This window comes from Symphalangus syndactylus, chromosome 23, assembly GCF_028878055.3.
Source record: "Symphalangus syndactylus isolate Jambi chromosome 23, NHGRI_mSymSyn1-v2.1_pri, whole genome shotgun sequence".
Classification (NCBI taxonomy): Eukaryota; Metazoa; Chordata; class Mammalia; order Primates; family Hylobatidae; genus Symphalangus; species Symphalangus syndactylus.
In genome coordinates, this window is record NC_072445.2 from 19001621 (window position 1) to 19023190 (window position 21570).

At 33.2% G+C, this 21570-nt stretch overlaps 1 protein-coding gene across 12 annotated transcripts in view; it reads right to left on the reverse strand.

The window, feature by feature from the left end:
• The window catches only part of SUPT3H (SPT3 homolog, SAGA and STAGA complex component), a 562387-nt gene that overhangs the window by 368805 nt on the left and 172012 nt on the right, over window positions 1-21570 (reverse strand). The window contains exon 1 of one of the 12 annotated variants that reach the window (XM_055263945.2): window positions 5128-5146. The exons of the other annotated variants lie outside the window; for them this stretch is intronic. The gene's annotated coding sequence lies outside the window, so the exon portion shown is untranslated. Of the gene's footprint in view, window positions 1-5127; window positions 5147-21570 lie in introns of those variants that run through there. 12 annotated transcript variants of the gene reach the window in all.

The window sequence follows — 21570 nt, forward strand, 5'->3', positions numbered from 1 at the left end:
GAATCCTCTTACATTGCTGGTGGAAATACAAAATGGTCCAGTCACTGACAAAACAGCTGGGTGGTTCCTCAAAAGGTTAAACATGTAATTACCATAAGATCCATCAATTCCACTCCTAGTTATATATGCAAAGAACTGCAGACATACATGGGTATTTGTATATCAGTGTTCACTGCAGCATTATTCACAATAAATAGCCAAAAGGTGGCAACAACCTAAGTTAGAAAAGGTGAATGGGTAAACGAAATGTGGTATATGCATACAATATTATTCAGCCACAAAAAAGAATGAAGTAGTGATAATGCTACAACATAAATGAACCTTGAGGGCACTGTACTAAGTAAAATAAGCCAGACACAAAAGGACAAATATTGTATGACTCCACTTATATAAAGTATCTAGAATAGGCAAATTGATAGAGACAAAGTAAGTTAGTGGTTACCAAAAGCTGGGGGGAGAGAGGAATGGAAAGTCACTGTGGAATGTACACAGAGTTTCTGTTAGCTATTGTGTTAGTCCATCTTCACCTTGCATAAGCAACGTACATAAGTAACTGAGACTAAATAATTTATAATGAAAATATAAACAAATTTACTCATAGCAGAAGATGAAGTGGGAGCAGGTGCATCACAAGGCAAGAGAGGGAGCAAAAGAGAGAAGAAAAAGATTCCACAAGCTTTTAAACAACCAGATCTTGCGTGAACTCAGAGTAAGAACTCACTCATCACCAAGTGGATGGTACCAAGCCATTCATGAGGGATCCCATCCCATGATCAACAACTCCCACTAGGCCCCGTCTCCAACACTGGGGATCACATTTCAACAAGATTTGGAGGGGACACACATCCAAATCGTATCAAGTATAATGAGAGTGCTTTGGAAAATATTCAGTAACAAAAAGCAATGAACTATTAAGCCGCAAAGACACAGAAGAACCTTAAACGTACTTTGGTAAGTCAAAGAAGCCAATCTGAAAAGGATACTTACTGTATGATTCTGATACAACATTCTGAAAAAAGCAAAACGATGGAGATGGCAAAAAGATCATTGGTTGTTCGGGGTTGGTGGGGGATGAGGAAGCGAAAGATGAAGGGATGAACAGGTAGACACGAATAATTTTTAACACAGTGAAACTATTTTGTATGATACTGTAATGGTGGATACATGCCATACATTTGTCAGAACATACAGGATGTATTTGGCTCATCAGTTTTAACAAACACATCACACTAACGCAAGACGTTAATAAGTGGGGGAAGGAGAGAGTACATGGAAACACTCTATACTTCCTTTACATTTTTCTGTAAACTTAAAATTTCTTAAAAAAAAGTCCATAAATATTTTTAAGTTTTAGAAACAGTGTGGTGATTGCACAACATCGTGAATGTAATTAATGCCTCCAAATTGTATGCTTAAAAATGGCTAAATTATAAATTTTATGTTATATATATTTTACCACATTAAAAGACAAAGCACTCCTTTTTTTATAGGAAAATAATCTTGTTATTCTAACAGGGGAAATGGTAACAGTGAATCACAGCCCAATGTACAAATTGATGAAAATCTTCATGGAAAAAATTCTCACCAAATATTACTCCACTATAATAATGAGATTTAATTTTATTTTTGAGTGCTTCTATGTGAACAAAAACAATATTTTGAAGGCTCTCTGGTTGCATCAACGTGGAAAGCCCCAGAGCTCCCAGGTTGTTCCTCTTATAACTAAAAAACCCAAAACACAACACAACAAGAAACGCACAGGACATTGCTGAAAGGTAGAAAAAAAGGCAGCTGGCTGCCTAGGGACGTCACTATTTGATAAATAACATGGCAATGAGTCCCCTGCGTCTCCTTATTGCCTCCCATATATCCCAAACAGGGTGATACAGAAGACTCCGATGTAGAACCACCAACAGGCAGAGGAAAAAAAAAAAAAAAAAAGCTCCAAGGAAAACCTGTTCCTAACTAGCAAAGCAATGATCAGAAAAAGGGTGGGCAAACAACAAAAAGCATTTTTGGCAGTATCTGCCTGACTGTAGCCAATCATCAACGGAAAAACAGCTTTACCACCCACTTTCAGCAGGCCAAATGGTATGTTAAATTTCCACTCCAAAAATCTCTAACCTATTCCATCCTTGCAGGTAGCTTAACTTACCCAACAGTAGTCAATCAAGGAGTTTGGCAGGCTAATTTTCCATCATCTACCAGATAGGCTGAGGGTCCTTTCACTGGGGCAGAAGCAGGAGGAACTGATTTTACATTCCCCTCTGTGGATCGCATTCCTCCAACTGATTAGTGTCTACAGGGTGCAGCAGCAAGCTAAGCCTCCATCCTGACCCAGCAGCAAGGAGACTTTATTAAGAAGGAAATCCAAAGCACAGCTAATCGTCACTATGTCTGTTGTTAGTGGGATGCAGGAAAGAGTTGAACCTGAACTACCAGACAGTAACAAAACGACTGTAAAAGTGGGGGCTAATTAGTATTCTACTTTTCTCCTACCCCTGGTGTCACTGATGCCCAATGGAAGCTCGGTCTCCATACCTACCCAGAAGCAGAGACTTGTGAAAACTGATTATGCAAAGGAGATTTTTTTGTCATACTTGACAAAAATAAAGTGGGAGGAATCTTAGGGAAAAACATTCTAGGAACTATCTCACAAGCCCAGTCCAAAACCGCAACAGCCTGCCATGACTTTAAGCTTACAAGTTTTACCTAGAAACTGCCACTCACCAATCAGAATTCACCAGCCCCTGCAAGACATTGCCAACACCAATGAACTTGCAAAACAAAGTACATAAGCTTCCTCTGTTCCCCCAATAAAGCCCCAGACTTTTCCTTTGTTCTCCAGACACACCTAGGGGCTACCCCAGTTTGTGTGTTCTGAACTGCAATTCCTGTATATTATTTCCAAATAAAACCTTTGCTTAGAGACTTGTCTCTATATATTTATTTCATGCTGACAGACTGAAGAGGCAGTGTCAAGCAGGACTACTCAGCACTCCTATTCTCCACTCCACCCATCAGGATCAGCAAAGCCCAGAGGGAAGCAGAGTCCCAACCCACTTTGTACCAATGAAGCCAAAGGTGGTGAAGGAATGCAGAGCTGGTGGGCACTCCACTTTCCCCTCGTGCTCCTGTAGCAGTGGGCTCAGCGGGGGACCAATGTTAAACTCAAACCAGAGGCAAACAGGAAGGGAGGTAGACCACTTTTGCAAGAAGGCATCAGCGGGCTGAGGAGGTGAACATCCACATCCTATCTGCAAAGGCAATGTAAGTCAGTGTCCCACTTTGCTGCAGTGGTACTGGGGGAAAGGGCAGGCAGTGGGAAGGTGAGAATATACTCACCCAGCCCTCATGTTACACTTTAACAACAAAAAAAAATTCAAAGCCTCATAATATCCAAAAATCACTGTCATCCTAAGAACCAGGAAATCATAATATGAATGAAAAAAACAACCAACAGATGTCAAAACTAAGATGAATCAAATGTTTAAATTATCTGACAGGATTTTAAAGTAGTCATCAAAGACGTATTTCAAAAAACCTTCAAAAATCTCTCTCAAAAAATGGAAAATCTCAGGAAAGAAACATAATTTAAAAAATAACCAAATAGAAATTATAGAACTGAAAATATAACAGCCCAAATGAACTCACTGGATGTACTCAATGTTAGAGTGGAGATGACAGACAAAATCTCCAGGCTCAGATAGTCTCACAGGAAAATTCTACCACACTTCTACCAGATTTAAAGTAGAATTAACATCTAATAAGGTTCAGTACATACTCCTCCAAAATATTTTAAGCTGGAAAAATTTGAGAACATCTCAGAAGCAGGTAGATCACTCTTACCTTCCTCCAGCTCTTCTCCCCTGACCCAGGTCATAAAATCTAGAAAGGATTTTCTGACATTCCCATGAAGCAAGTCATAAGATCCTCGTTTGAGAGGTGTCCTTCCTATACTCAGAGGAAAGGAACATCCTGATTTCTGATGATTTCAGGTCACAGAGAAGAATCTGAATAACACCTTGCTATGTTCCCTGCAGTTTATTACCATTAGGTCATACTTTTTAATCCAGTCATACACACACTATCCACTTCTTCATCAAACCTAGCACTAAAAGTACACAGGTTTAGGCCAGGCGCAGAGTGTGCACCCCTGTAGCTCCAACTACTTGGGAGGCTGCGGCCAGTAGATACCTTGAGAGCCCAGGAGTCCAGCCTGGGCAATATGGTGATAGTTTTCCTCCTTTAAAAAAAAAAAAAAAGATGGCCAGATGCAGTGGCTCATGCCTGTAATCCCAACACTTTGGGAGGCGGAGGCAGGTGGATCACCAGAGGTCAGGAGCTCGGGACCAGCCTGGCCAGCACGGCAAAACGCCATCTCTACTAAAAATACAAAAATTAGCTGGGCCAGGTGGCGGGTGCTTGTAAACTCAGCTACTCAGGAGGCTAAGGAAGGAGAATCGCTTGAACCCAGGAGGTGGAAGTTGCAATGAGCCAAGATTGTGCCATTGCACTCCAGCCTGGGCAACAAGGGCAAAACTCCGTCTCAAAAAAAAAAAAAAAAAAAAAAAAAAAAGACAACCCACACACAGATTTACCTTTCTTCAGGTTCCTTTCCCTTATGAGGGCTGTGTGCCATGTAAAACTTCTATTATATAAATGTATCTTTTCTCTTGTTAATCTGTCTTTTGTCATACCGGCCTCAGCCATGAACCTAAGATGTGAGGACCTAAGAGTGAGGAAAAGAGACTTTTCCTCCCAAACACATCAATTTTATATAATCTGTTCCAGAAAATAAAGGATGAGGGGAAACACCTGATTTTATAACTATTATTATTACTGTTACACCAAAACAATACAGTACAAAAAGACCAAGGCACAACAAAACCAAAGGGAAGTACAAAACAGAAAATAACAGACCAATATTTCTCATGAACTTAGATGCAAAATCATCAACAAAATATTACCAAATCAAGTCCGGCAATATAGAAAAATAATTACAGCAGTTCCCCTTCATCATAGTTTTACTTTCTGAGGTTTCAGTCATCTACTGTTAACTGTGGTCAGAAAATATTACATGGAAAATTCAAGAAATAAACAATTCATAAGTTTTAAATTGCATACCATTCTGGGTAGCATGATGAAATCTCACTCTGGCCCACCCAGGACATGAATCACCCCTTTGTTAAGCATGTACACACTTCTATAGGCTACCTGCCCATCAGTCACTTTGCTGCCTTCTAAGTTCTATCAGATCAACTGTCACAGCATCACAGCGGTTGTGTTCAAGTCATCCTTATGTTATTTAATAATGACCCCAAAGGGCAACAGCAGTGATGCTGGCAATTCCAATTTGCCAAAGAGATGCCATAAAGTGGTTTCTTAAATTGGAAAGGTAAGACTTCTTGATTTAACAAGGAAAGGAAAGAAATCTTATGCTGAGATTCCTAAGATGTATGGTAAGAACGAATCTTCTATTCATGAAATTGGGAAAAAGGAAAAAGATTTTCTTGCTAGTTTTGCTGTCCCACCTCAAACTGCAAAAGTTATGGCCACAATGCATCATAAGTGCTTCGTGAAGGTGGAAAAGGCATTAAATTTGTGGAAGACATGAACAGAAATGTGTTCTAATTTATAGCAATCAGGTTTGGTACTATTTGTGGTTTAATGCATCCATTGGGGGTCTTGGAATGTATCCTGCGCAGATAAGGAGAGACTACTGTGTCTACAATAATCAGTGGAATTTATTTCAGGCATGCAAGCCTGTTACAACATTTGTAAATCAATCAATGTAATCCACCATGTCTACAAACTAAAGATATTTATATGATCATATAAATTGATGCTGAAAAATCATAAAACATAATTTGACATCATTTCGTGATTTTAAAAAAAAAACTCTCAGCAAATGCTGGTTCTCACCTCTACTGTACTCATTGTGTACCTCGGCACTTACCACCTTTAAGTGATGGTACTCATTTTTATAGGTAATTTGAGTTCACATCATTGCAGACTTTTTGTTCTTTAAAATAGGTAGAAAAAGTATTCATTGTATAATAAATCTTTAAGGTGGCAATATCACTGGCACTTTTCTTTCTGGTTTTTTGTTGTTTTTGTTTTTGTTTTTTTTGCTAGAGATGAGGTCTATGGTGCCCAGGGTGGTCTTGAACTCACAGGCTCAAGTGAACCTCCTGCACTGGCCTCCCAAAGTGCTGGGATTACAGGCATGAGCCACCAGATCTGACCCATTGGCCCTTTCTTAGAAAGAACTTAAAAAAATAAAATAAAATGTGAGAGATCATTTGTCCTATTTGCCAAACAAATAAAATTATATTGGGCAAAAGCAACTTTTATGAGTGAGAAATCCTAGTAAGTAAAATAAAATGTTCCAGATAGTGTATCACTTAGTGTTAATTTTCTCCTTACTTAATTTTCTTACTTACTATGTTTATAAATCACAAGGTTCAAAGTTTTAAATATAAAACAAAACCTTTAAGATAGTCTCTAAAATGAAAAATTTAATTTTTAATGTGAATATATTTCAGATTAATTTCAGTTCAACTAATAAAAAATGTTAATGTTCTCATCAATCCAAAATTTCAGAGAAACATGGTTCCCTTATTAAAAAACCAACCCTCAAGGAAGTTCATGAGCCAGTCCTATTCATTTGACCAAATCTATAGAGGAAACCATAAGATGGGGTCTGAATAAGGAGAATTGTAATCGTTATTTATTTGAAAAGGTAAAGTAGGATTTCTGTATCAATCCCCAAGGCCAAAAGACCACCCAAAGTCATTTTCACTGGTCAAAACTTAGAAAAATCAAAGAGGAAGTCCTCACCACCAAAGAAAACAACACTCTTTCCAGTAAAATTTATTTGTGAAACAAACCAAGAGCCTTACCTTTGAGAACCCTTTTTTACAGAGGAATAGCACAATTGATTTTATTTTTATTGGAAAGCCATTAATAACCCCACGTTCCTTGATGTCCCAAGTTATATGTAACACAATTGGCCACTTTTAATAAGCATAGGATTGAAAACAGTTTCTGAAAAGTTACCACAGAAAAATCCCTTTAAAAGCACAGCAAAACTTAAACTTTTTAATGTGTCTTCCCTTTGGAACTAGGCCAAGGGAATGTCCTGCTGCATGCAGATCTAGGGCATCATTTATTTCATGAATGTTCTGCACAACAATATTCTGGAAGCTTTAATATATGTTCCAAAGGAACAGATTCCATTGTCAAAGACTTCAACTGTTGCGTTAAACTAATGAATTAGGTTTCTTTACTATAAAACTTGTTAAAAGCTTTAATATGCATTGCAACTCTCCAAGTGACAATATATAGCATGAAATATTTCCCAAAAAATGTGACTAAGAAATAAAAATGTTATGGTTAAAAAAGAAATCTATACATATCTTGAAAAAGATTCAAATTCCATGAAATACAGTTTGAGAAACAGTATTTTAACTGCAAACTAAAATGGATGAGGAATTCTCATTGGCCCAAAGAAATCAGTGGTTTCAGTGCAAAGCTTCCCAAAGCAACACACACCAAGAATAAGATAAACCAAAAACCTAATATTTAATTTTTACAAATGTTTTTCCATATGTAAACTGTGTATACGGGCCAATTCTTTGTGCTGAAACTTATGTGAAAAAAAATGATAGAAGACTTTGTTGGGTTATTCTCATTTAAACCATTAAATTGAGTTGTGAGGAGATCCTTCAGGTAGAATGAAAATAGATTTTGAAAACGTAGATAGCCTATAAGGGAAGATTTTAAAAATAAATGTTTCAAAAGAATAAAAAGACAAGCCACAGACTGTCTTTGTAAAACACTTATTTGATCAAGGACTGGTATCCAAAATATACAAAGAACTCTTAAAATCCAAAAGTAAGAAAATAAGAATCTCAAACATGGGCCTGAAGATCTAAACAGACACCTCACCCAAGAACATACACACATGGCAAATAAGCACAGGAAAAGATGCTCAACATATGTCATTATGTTGCAAATAAGACACCAATGAGTTACAACTATGTAACTTTTAGAATGGCTAAAACCCAAAACACTAACAATACCATATGCTGACAAAGGTGTGCAGCAACAGGAACTCTCATTCACTGCTGGTGGGAATGTAAAATGATTTGCCACTTTGGAAGATAATTTGACAGTCCTTATAAAACTAAACATATACTGTTTGAGTTCATTGTAGATTCTGGATATTAGCCCTTTGTCAATTTACAAGAAAAAAACAAACAACCCCATCAAAAAGTGGGCAAAGGACATGAACAGACACTTCTCAAAAGAAGACATTTATGCAGCCAAAAAACACAAGAAAAAATGCTCATCATCACTGGCCATCAGAGAAATGCACATCAAAACCACAATGAGATACCATCTCACACCAGTTAGAAAGGCCATCATTAAAAAGTCAGGAAACAACAGGTGCTGGAGAGGATGTGGAGAAATAGGAACACTTTTACACTGTTGGTGGGACTGTAAACTAGTTCAACCATTGTGGAAGTCAGTGTGGCGATTCCTCAGGGATCTAGAACTAGAAATACCATTTGACCCAGCCATCCCATTACTGGGTATATACCCAAAGGACTATAAATCATGCTGCTATAAAGACACATGCACACGTATGTTTATTGAGGCACTATTCACAATAGCAAAGACTTGGAACCAACCCAAATGTCCAACAACGATAGACTGGATTAAGAAAATGTGGCACATATACACCATGGAATACTATGCAGCCATAAAAAATGATGAGTTCATGTCCTTTGTAGGGACATAGATGAAACTGGAAAACATCATTCTCAGTAAACTATCGCAAGGACAAAAAATTGAACACCACATGTTCTCACTCATAGGTGGGAACTGAACAATGAGAACTCATGGACACAGGAAGGGGAACATCACACTCCAGGGACTGTTGTGGGTTGGGGGGAGGGGGGAGGGACAGCATTAGCAGATATACCTAATGCTAAATGACGAGTTAATGGGTGCAGCAAACCAACACGGCACATGGATACATATGTAACAAATCTGCACATTGTGCACATGTACCCTAAAACCTAAAGTATAATAATAAAATAAAATAAAGAAAAAAAAAAACTAAACATATTCTTACTACATGATCCAGCAATCAAATACCTTGGTATTTACTCAAAGGTTTGCGTAAAAAACTTATGTCCACATATAAACCTACACACAAATGTTTATAGCGGCTTTATTTATAATCGCCAAAACTAGTAAGCAACCAAGATGTCCTTCAATAGGCAAATGGATAAACTGTGGTATATCCATATAATGAAAAATTATGCAACAATAAAAAGATATGAGCTACCAAGCCATAAAAAGACATGGAAGAACCTTAGATGTGCACTGCCAAATAATAGAAGTCAATCTGAAAAGGCTACATCATATATGATTCCGACTATACGAAATTCTGAAAAAGGCAGAACTATGTAGACAATAAAAAGATCAGTGTTTGCCAGAAATTCAGAGGGAAGGAGGGAGGAATAGGTGGAGCACAGGGGATTTTTAAGGCAATGGAACTATTCTGTGTAGTAATATAATGGTGGACAAATGTCATTATACATCTGTCCAAACCCACAGAATGTGAAACACCAAGAGTGAATCCTAAACTATGAACTTTAGTTAATAATAACGTATCAATATTGGCTCAACAAATATAATTGAAACTGTAGGGAGGGTGGCAGGTAGGAACTCCGTACTTTCAGCTCAATTCTTCTGTAAACATTAACTGCTCTAAAAAAATACAGTCTATAAAAATAAGATAAATGTGGGCACTTTAAAAGAGAAAAAGCTACATTCAAATTTTACAAAAATGTTTATCAAATCACCAATTCCACATTAAGACCAACAACAACGTATTTATGTCATCTCCCTAACAAAAGCAGAGAAGGTATTATTTACTATCCCAGCACTTCTAGTGTCTGTGGCTTAAATAATTCAGGTCATGAGACTAAAAAATATTAATATACTTCATTTCTTAAATTTATATAATCAAATTTTATACCCAATACAAGTCTTTAACATTTTACTTCAGTCTCCTCATATTCACTTACTTTACTGACTAAACTGATGTCAGAGAAACTGCTATGTCGAAAAAGGCAACATTAGTTCACTGAAAGCTCTGCCACAGAAATAAGTTTTCGTATCTCTTAGTCCAGTACTCCCATTCTCTAAATCCCTTCAATTTAGATTTCTAGGAGTTGGTATTCCCAGTATACTTCTAATATCTTTTGCAGGCAGTTAACTGAATTCTCTTAGTCATCTGATGAAAGAAGAAGTCAAGGTTCCCATGCTGGCATTATGGAACTGGCTGTAATATAGATTTTGCAAGGGGAAAAATCAGTTTATAGGGAAATACAATGCCTTCTGTTTACATAAGATTTTGATTTATTAAAACAAAACTGTTTGAAGAAGCAAAAATCTGATTAAGCACAAGAATTATATTCTTTGAAATGAGAATGGTTAACTTGGGATCAGATGAAAATGAAACCGATTACTTCAAAAAATACATTTTAATTTATTTCAGCTTTAATTTCATGTTTTTAAAGAGTATGTTTATAACCCAAATAAGTCAGCCTAACAAGGATGAATAATTAGGTAATTTTTGGTGTTTCTCTTTAAATTGTATTAATAAGCTATTTAAATAGTGTTCTTAATCTTAGATCTAACTAAAGAACAACTTTGCACACTTTGTAAGCCTTTATCATATAATAAAGCACAGATTCCTTACTTAATATTTCGAATCAAAGCAAAGTGGTTAACTCTGAGAATAAAAGGCACAGAGAACTTAATAACTCATTGATTATGACTCATCACACCACACTAAAGCAGATCCCTACCACAGAGAATTTAGCTACAACATATAAAATCAGAAATATAAAATTCTATAAGATTTAAGACACAAAAATAACTCTGACTTCCAGTATTATAGATGTGAGAAATGCAAAATTTTAAGAAAATGTATCCAACTCTTTTGCTCTTTGAACCATTTTATAAAAAGGTTTTGTTATGACCAGCCCGCCCAAATTTTCTACATTTGATGAAGGTACTTACTGTAGAAACCAGGACAAAAACAGAAACAGCACCCACAGAGTTCCAAAGAATTCTCTTTGACAATGTTTTTCAAACTAAGTAAGATACGTTAAGGGACCATGACCACCACGCTTTAAGAAATAAAATATTAGACTGTATGTATGTAAAATAGGAATAAATGTTCTTTGAAACTCTCGATTCAGAATAACACATATATGCCAAAAAAACCCCACTTATATCCATTCATATATAAGTTTGTGTACACTGGTTCCTAATGTAAAATCTACTATTTATAAATAGGCCATGATCAGAAAAGCTTAATGTCCTAAATAAGCTTTAAAATTTAGTTCCAAATTTTAAAAGGGATTGTTTTTCATTAAGAATCTTTGACTTTTTAAAATCAAAGATATTTTAATATTTCAAGATTATGTCAAGAAAAAGCTTCTATAATGTCAAATTAAATATTAAGATGCTGTATCAAATTCACTTTTAAATCTCCAGGGCCAAGCAGAGTCAGTGTTCAATAAATACTCCTTCATTGAACAAAGTTGAGTAAAATAATGTATTCCTCAAAAAAATTAGCTGGGCGTGATGATGGGTGCCTGTAATCCCAGCTACTTGGGAGGCCGAGGCAGGAGAATCGCTTGAACCCGGGAGGCAGGGGCTGCAGTGAGCTGAGATCATGTCATTGCACTCCAGCCTGGGCAACAAGAGCAAAACTCCATCTCAAATAATAAAAATAAAAATAATGTGTTCTTGTTAGCTTTATTAGAAAAGTTCAATCAGTAGAGTCACACCAGGTTGTAACTTATATTAGGGATTACATCCCAAAGATTACAATACAGAATTCTTAGACTGAGCCCTCATACAGATAATTAACATTAGTTCTGTAAACTAACATACAGCTTTTGAAATTTTAACTATTTTATCTGTTTAAAATGTGTCTTAGTTTAAACACACATTGAACAGAGTACATATCTGTTCCACATTAGAAATTTAAACTGTCCGGTTATACACCTGGGTCTTCAGCTTCCTTTTCCAGTGGGTTCATTCATTAGAAATTAAAGACAACTTTTTGTTGATCATTATTAGCAGGCCTTTACACAGTCTATGTGGTTATTTCACAACTGACATACTTTTACAACCAACAGGATTCTGTCAAACTTTACATTTTATGGTATGCATTTAAAAAATAAAATTTACATTTTTTCCATCCAAATAAGAAAATCATCTTATCTTTATTAACTATATTTCAAACACAACACATGTATCCCTGCTTTCACAAGAATCATGCTATATAGAATCTGGTTGAGAAGAAAAAAAAATCAACTCAGAATGGTACTTTAGAGTGTTGTTTGTGGTGTGGAGGAAGAAAAACCACCTCTATTATATATCTACAAATACAAATTTTGTTTTACTAAACCTATTGTTTACAACAAAATACAGAAATCATAAGTTTAAAGAATACTATTCAAGTGCTTGTTGTATTGGTGATAACTGTTTTCTACCAAAAAAGAGCAGAGTAAAATTATCATTCAACCTTCTATGACTAAATTGGTTGAAGTACAAATGATTTATTTTCTAATGCCTTCATAAGCACATGCTGCAAAACATTTTAGTGAAATGCACACACATATGTATACAATCAAAAGAAGTTCTCTAAAGTGGCATCAAGGTTAATAAAAATACATTAATTCTAATAAAAAATACACTACGGTTATATGCAACAAAAAGAATGTCATTGCAATAGAAAGAAAATTAAACTGAACCTGCTGTGATACTTTTATTACAGTCATTTAAATCAATACAATTTAAACCCAATCTCATCCTAAGTAGTATTCATCTAATCTCAGAATGCTTAGCAATTTTATTCCAGAAGAAGTTGACTACTATACTTTAGACAAATTTATCTGTTTCTAGGATACCAAATCATAAAAGGCAAAACTAAAATGCTTTAACTACTGTGAAAAGACCTAGGAATTGCAGTGTAATGTTTTTCAGTTGAAATCTGTGAATCTAATTCTTGAGAGTTTGCAAATTTTCTGTAATATTTCTTGTATAATTAAATTTTTATGTCAATAAAAAACAATGAATTGGCACAAAAAATTGGCTTTTTGTGGCAGGATAATGGAAAAGAGAGAAGGGATGTGAAATGAGGCTAGCTTAATATAAAATAATGGCCAAGTGATGCTATATTATACAATGGCTTCATAATAACCGGAACAGAGAAAAGTCACAGGAAATTGCGTTATCTTACAGAAAAAGAGCAATGATCAGAGCTTTCCAACCCATGCCCTTAGGAACAAAAGCCACCAACTAGGTACAGGTGTGTAGGTTTTAATGCTCTCAGCCTATGGAATGTCTGGCTGGTGGGGCCAGAGGCATTTAGGAACCCCTGAATTGTCTGCTGTCGGGAGCAACCTTGTGCTTCCATATCCAGTGGCCCTATGAATATTATCATTTTTCACTTGTGCCATAATGTCAAAAGAATTGCAAAGCACTGGGAAGATGTAACAAACTCTTGGAACACAGTAGTTATATTAAGAAAGGGAATTTATTTGCAGGAGTTAAAAGTCTGTCACATCAAATTAAGGTTATTATTTTGACTGTGATATGATCGATTAGTTTTTCATTTCTGATTTTTTTGACTTAGTAGTTTCAATAGATTTAAATGCAATGAGGAATTGCTATCTAGATTTTTATGTTTGTTCATATTTCAGTAACATCAGCAGAAAAATGCTTGAAGTTAAAACTAGGGTACATATTATTTCTTTTCCTCTTTTAATAGTATCTGCCCCAAATATAAGGTGAAAAACAATTGGATTCATGAGTCTTAGAGAAAACTAGTTTGAATCTCACTGAGGTCTGTAGTTACAAACTTTGTGATCCCAGGCAAGTTACTTACATCAGTTTTCTTATTTGTAAGATGGGAATAATGATAGTTCTTATCCAAGGAAGGGAAAGATTCAACGCTTATAAAGTGTATATGCCAGTAGCTGGCATATAGTAACAAATATTTACAGGTTAGAAAAGTGAGCTGACACTAGCATGCTAAAAATATATTTCACATCTATCAAAATATACTTTTAGTTTAATTTATCCAATCTACCATAGATAACACACAATAGAAATCTGACTTTATATCTGTGACAATATTCGATCATTTTAAAAGGGGGTAGGGGTAGTTATATTGCTTTAGAAGTACTCCTACCATTCTAAAAATACTGTCCCACAGCTGTTTAAAATTTATTTTTTTAGACCATAGCACCACTGTTTGGTTGTTTCCAATTTCTAAAACCACAAATAGTAAAAGTGTACTCAGTCTACTGCAAACATAAATAGCAAATGCACGCTTCAGCACTTTTTAAAGGATATGGAAATTGGCAACAAAAATGCAGTTCATGTTGAAAATTTACGACAGCCCTGCCATATTTCTTCAGAAATACAATCAGGTAAAAATTAGGAAGATCTCTACCAGCTGGGTGGTATTTTTGTGTTTTTATACTTATATTTTCACTAACTGAAAGACTTTCATTATGCAACTTCTGGCACTTGATAAAATAGAGCAATAGTACCTTTGCTAAAACCACAGTTTCTTTGGTTATGTTTAGCATTACACAAACATCTTTCACCTTAGATATCCTTTTGCATTAGAGTGTTTAGTTTTAAATTGACTGAAGGGAATAACTTTTTTCAGAATATTACGCTTTCTGGATATCATTAAGCACAAGAATTCTATTTTCATGATTTCTCAAAGATCATGTGTATGTGTTTCAATTATTAGGCATTTGGTTCCCTAAAAAGTGTGACAACTACTGATAAAAGATGAGAATACAAAAATGGTTCAAGAAAACATGGAGAAGATTGACTTACAGTGTTGCTATATTATTTTTTTAAAACCCTGTCTTTATAAAATACGTAAAAAGCCACAATTCGATTTACCATCTCTTCCTTGGTAAAGATACATCTAAAATAACACATCCTCAGCTTCTGAGGAGAAGAAAAAAAAAATCCCTGGTACAAAAAGTTAACATAAAAAATATTTTTATGCTAAATTCAACAGTGGAGGAAAAAGTTTTGTTTTAAGACATAATTCTTCAATACTCATTTCTCATTTTAATATTAAAATTGCTACTACTACATATTTAAATTAGTTTTAAGTATCAGTAGTAGGAATAAAGATTATTTTTTAATATTTTGATGCATCCAATAAAATTGTGTTCAATTAACACTGAATGAACAAATAATCAAGTAAATGGAGAGAAAAATGGCACTTGATCATTTCAGATTTTTTCATGAAATTTTTAAAATAAATGACTCAAAAACTGATGAACAATAGTTCATACTATGATCTAATAACTTAAATGATTTGAAAGAAAAATAAATCTACCAAGGAATTTTTAGTGGCTCCTGTTTTACATGGTGTTTCTTCTTTACATGCATTGTTACTAAATGCATTTAACCAATAAACATTTTTTCAAAGATCAGTTAAATTGTGCTTATTTGGTTGGATGAATACTTTATATTTCCTTTATAATATATGCTTTTTAAAACTAATTAAAAAATAAGAATTCAAATTGAAATATTCAATGTAACAAAATTAAGGTAAACTATGAGAAAGGCAAAAGTTTTGGGGTATTTGCAGAAAAAAATTGACAGTACTATTTTTTCATTTATGTAAAATAAGAAAGAGTAAAAAACCATTATGCATTATATTTTTAGGGCCCACACGTAATGGGACCTAAAAATACAATGCATAATGGTTTTACCCCATTTCTTATTTAATAAGAATTTGATTTTGTTAGATAATTGCTTTTCTTTGAATTTACAAAGTGTAAAGTGAATCTAACTGCCAAATTAATCACCAAAAAAACCCAAATTACATACAACTTAAGAAACATAAAGCTGTATTTCTCATCTGCAATTAGCATCTATTCAGACTGTAAACTTACAAAAGCATTCAGATTTCTTCTTACTCTGAATACTGTTTAATAACCCAAACTTGATAATGTTCCATCACTGCATTTCTAGAAATAAAAAAATCTCTCAAAGTTCTCAACTTATCTTTTGGTCTGCTGAACAAGATATTATCTGAAATGTTATATGCTTTGAATACCCATTTTTACTTTAAAATGATACTTAATCATATCTTCTTAAGAGCTGGTCTAATCAATATGAAAGCCAGGCAGGAACAAAAAAATATTTTAAAAATAGGAATACATATTCTAGTGATGCAGTTTTCTGATTTGAAACAGGATCACTTTTACAAATACTGAGTGTCATTCTGTATTCAACAGCAGCAGAAAAAAAAGAAAAAAGGTATAAATGTCTACCTCAGTTGCTATAATGTAAGTTCTTAGATGGAAATACTGAATTAAACACTGGTGGCTTACGGAACACACAAGCCTTGCAATTTAAAACTAGAAACTTTCCTACTAATACTTTGTTATATCTTTAGGTTAAAATATTTGTTTTCTTAATTAACCATGAGAAAACGAAGAAAAAGAAAAGAATCAGTCCCAATACATTAATTTGCTGAAATTTTCACTTGTGAAAACAAATCAAGTTTCAGAACTTGGGAATAGCATATAACAATGAATCAATGTCTCATCTGTAACAGTGACACAGTTAAAATAATTTCTTGAAATAATTTTTAAGAAAATTAGTTTGATCCAGGGTTATTTATAACAGGTAACATGAGTGGTTTTTGACTAAGATGCTGTTATCTTTTTAATTCTATATACACAGTCCTTGAGTTACTCTGAGTTAAGTCACACTACCTGAAGTTACAACATTTGGAACACCAATATCTTAATTATTATCATGAAATAGCTACCTATTATTTTTAAGTAAACATACTAACTTCTAATCATATCTGTTATTTTAACCTTTGAATAATATGAAACTAAATCATGTAATTAAGGATATGGAAAAATGCAACAGAATAGCTAGATAACAGACCAATTACAACATTTTACTTCCCATACTGTTACTTTACAAATAGCTGTGCTATTTTATAACATTTTAAAATCTTAAGACTAGAAATAATTACATCTTTTACTAGTGCTTATAAGGGCTGTTGTCATCTTTAAAGACACAACATCTTTAAAATTAGAAATGCATACAATTTTATATTTCAAAATTTATTAACTCAGAGACAATAAAATACACCTATTTCTTAAGATCTATTTTTAAAATACTGTTGTTGCATTGGATTAAATGTATATATGTGATGAATTAATGAATGCTTCCAATATAAAGAATTAAGTCTATTTTTCCTTGCCAGAAAAAAACAACTCGGCTTAATTTTTAACTATTTTATTATACCCTTCAGAACTTAAATTTGTTTTTTGAGGCTTTTATTCTCTCTGTGATTGCTTTCTCTGTATTTTTATTTTTATTTTATATTATTATACTTTAAGTTTTGGGGTACATGTGCACAACGTGCAGGTTTGTTACATATGTATACATGTGCCATGTTGGTGTACTGCACCCATTAACTCGTCATTTAGCATTAGGTATATCTCCTAATGCTATCTCTCCCCCCTCCCCCTACCCCACAACAGTCCCTGGTGTGTGATGTTCCCCTCCTGTGTCCATGTGTTCTCACTGCAGAACTTAAAATTATATACAAATAATGTAACCTGAGACCTACTCTGGTCATCTGAGAAATTACAATTAGAGCATGAATCTCCACAATTCTGCAGCACCTTAAGTAATTTTATAAAAAATGTATTTTTTGCATATTTCTTTAACTCCATTAAGATCATTTCCTGGGCTTCTTACAGTGAAAAAAAAAAGTCATTTGTTTTAGAATAAAGAATACAGCAAAAATACTTTGTCATCCAATAGACTATTTTTCCTACATTATGGTCAGGCAACCAACCCCATTAAATATAGAAGATTGACATTTGTAGGTAATTCAATAGTCAGATGATAATTCTTCAGTAGTTTCACAGTAGCATAATTTTTCACATTACTTGAAACCACTGTTAAACCTGTAACACATTTTCTGTTTCTCTGTGGGTATTTTTTTCTATCTTTAACCCTAAAAGGAATATGTTTTATCTGACAGCAGTACAAAAACCATTCATAATTCAGAAATGTTTTCCTTTTTTGCAATACATGACTTTGAACTCAGGTTTTTCAAAGATTAGTTAAACATTATGTTTCTTTAAGTCTAGAGCCTTATTTATGTGAGTCTGTGGCTTAACTGACAAGAATTTTTCTGTTCCAGGGAAAGTCAGTCAGTTTGTATCTGAAATACCATAATCTAGCTTCCGTCCATATAAACATCTGCAAAGACTCATTCAGTCAAATGTTATACAGCCCATCAACCAAATCAGAGACTATAAGAATCATTATTCTGTGCGACAGATAAAAATCTGTGCGATAGAGAAAAATGAAAAGCAAAATGATGAAAGAAAATAAAACATTTATAATTTTGAAAATTAATTAGTAATAATATATACTCAGTGTAAACATTTATGTTAACATTTCTTATTCAATTCTACAAATATTTAATAAAATCCTAAAATGTAAACATAATGAGTGCTGTATTTATATGTTCTCTAATTGTATTATCATACAAAATATTGTTTGTATAACTGCCATGTATATTTTATGTCTATTTCTAATGTTACCATTAAATGAAAGTTATATAGTTCAATGTTGAATGAAAGCAAGTATGACTTATTACATTAATAAAAAATTAACCCATGATCAAAATGTCTAAAGTATATCCCATTTTGATGCACATTTTTAAAATATTAACAAACAACAAGATCCTAAAACCTCATATTTTTTAGGTGCAGCTGGTAAAAAAACTACCAGATATCATATGCTAATAGTACTTACGATGTGCAAAGTACTGTTTGTAAGCACTTTACATTTTTGAACCTTCTTAATGCTCAGAACACCTTTCACTTTAGAGACAATAAAAAATGAAGCTCATAGGGGTTAAGCAGCTTACCAGAAGTCACACAGTTATTAAGTGACAGTTTGGTTCCAAAGTCCATTCTCTTTAGGCCTACCCAGATAAGCATCACTGTAATATAAGATTTTTTTTAATTTGAAAGAAGAAAAAGGTGGTATTCACTGATATAATGCCTAGAACAAATATGTCAAATATTCTTATTTGAGGATGCTACCATAAACTTTATATAAATTATCATACTGGTAATAAATGTACCTTATTTGTAATCATTTTCATTCAAAGTAACAAAATCAAAGTTTCTTTCTTATCAATATGAATTAAAGAGTCATGTGTACAAATATACACATAAGCACCTATGTATTACTTCCTTATGGAAACAATAGGAAGATTTCAATATAAACGAATTTACTAAAATCAAGCATAAATATATTTTCTGATGATTAGTAACTTACATAATAAAATAATTAAGTATATATGTTAACTTGCATTTCATTAACCAAAATTTTAATATTTAAGTTTAAATGAATGATACAGATAACATAATCATTGATTTTATTTGTAATATGAACTAAAAGTTACCCTTTCAACTGTCTTATTTTTTAAAGTTCAGTGTAATCCTAAAGTTTAACACATGAATTGGTAAATGCAAATAATCTCATACTGCAACTTGCCAACTTAAAATGCAAGAATTCATTTCTAATTGCTTGTTTTATTGCTCACTCAGAAAATTTTTATTTCTTTTTCAGTGAATACTGTTTCACATTTGGTAAAATACAGGAAGTCACACCACCAATGGAATGCGATTATCTATAGTGAGAGTTAGTTATTCCATATTCCCATTTTTAAAAATAAATTAATGTATCAACACACTCTGTAAAATTTATATAAACTTAAAAATACTAGAGAGCTGAAAATGGAAAAAAACATAATCGGAATAATTTCATAACACGCATAATCATTCTTCACAGAATTTTTATTACCCAGTATGGAATGGATTATAGTAAATGTACTTCACACATGCTGTTTCTTATTCAAAAGGAAACACAGAATAGGATAGAGAGAACTTTCAGCCAAATCTTCATTCAAATCCAACAGTCATGGACGCCACTGTAATTGAAAGACATTTCCAAACAGATAGCTGTGAACCCCATTTTCCTTTAAAATAATGTCTTTCACGTCTGTTCCAACTAAAACATTTGTGTTCTTAAAATTTACCAAACTGCCTTATGCTTAGTTTTAAAAATATTACAGTTTTATATTGTTTTGCTTAATTTTCAACTAGTTAAGCCCATAAAATGTACATTTTCAAATTATGTTAACATGTTAAAAAGCAGTAGAATATGCACGACTAATCAACATTTTACATCTGTTATTTCCAAAGTTAGGAAACCTCAATTGTTTTTCACTGACTCCAGCAACTTCTTAAAATGGTACAAATCATATATTTTGCCATTATAATATTAAGGTGACTTCATTTTATTTTCACTTTGAATATCTTCCAAAGTAAGAAATCGAGCTCTCAAAATCAGGCATCAAAAGCAATACTATTAATTTTCAATGTTTCACTCTTTTGACATACCCAATAATTAGAAATTAAAAATAAATCATGCAATATTTAGACATTATCTGTCATAACAATCTTTTAATAATGATGATACCTTCCTTGGAACATTTACAAAATTATAAAATTGCAGATAAATATGAAATGGTTTAAAAAAAATTTCACATACAGAATATAAAAATAAAATAGTATAAAAGAAAGAAGAGGAGACAATAGAAAAAGGAAAACAATGAAGGCCTTACATACTTGTTAAAGTCAAAACTACTGCAACAAAAATTTAGGATTACTTTTTATATAACAGTATCTTCAAAAGCATTTACAAAGTTAATAAAAACTTAATCAGATTGCTTTTACCCAATGATCTTTTATATAATGTAGTCAAATATCCCATTTAGAAGTTTGCCTAAATAATTGTATCCATAAACCTTTCCTAGTCATTAATGTCAAAAAACAACTTGTACATTATCACTACTCGTACTATCAAAATCTCTATTTTGAAATATCTTTGTCATTCCATTTGGAGCATTAACCTAGAACGGACAAAAAATGTTTATCAATATTATAAATCTGACATTTATAAATAATATACAATTTTATTTAATGAACTAAAGAGCAAATTGATTTAACAGAGGTAGTACTTACACATTTTACACTGACTTTAAGGCGCAGATATTCATAATGTAGAAATAAATGATAATATAAATTGAAGAAATCCTACAAACATATGTACATATATATATACAGATAAATCACTAGAGATCAATTACAGAGCAGCATCAAATACAAGACAGTAAGGTACAGATTATACACAAATACTGATAAACTATAAGGTAAAGATAACATAAACAAGGATGAGAATATTGATGAAAGACTCCATGAAGGAAGTCTTGCACCACAGTTTGGAGGAAGATCTCGAAATAAAATAAAATAAAACACAGGTTTTATAAAGCAGTCATTTAAGTGGATAGAGAGAACCAGGGCATGGAGT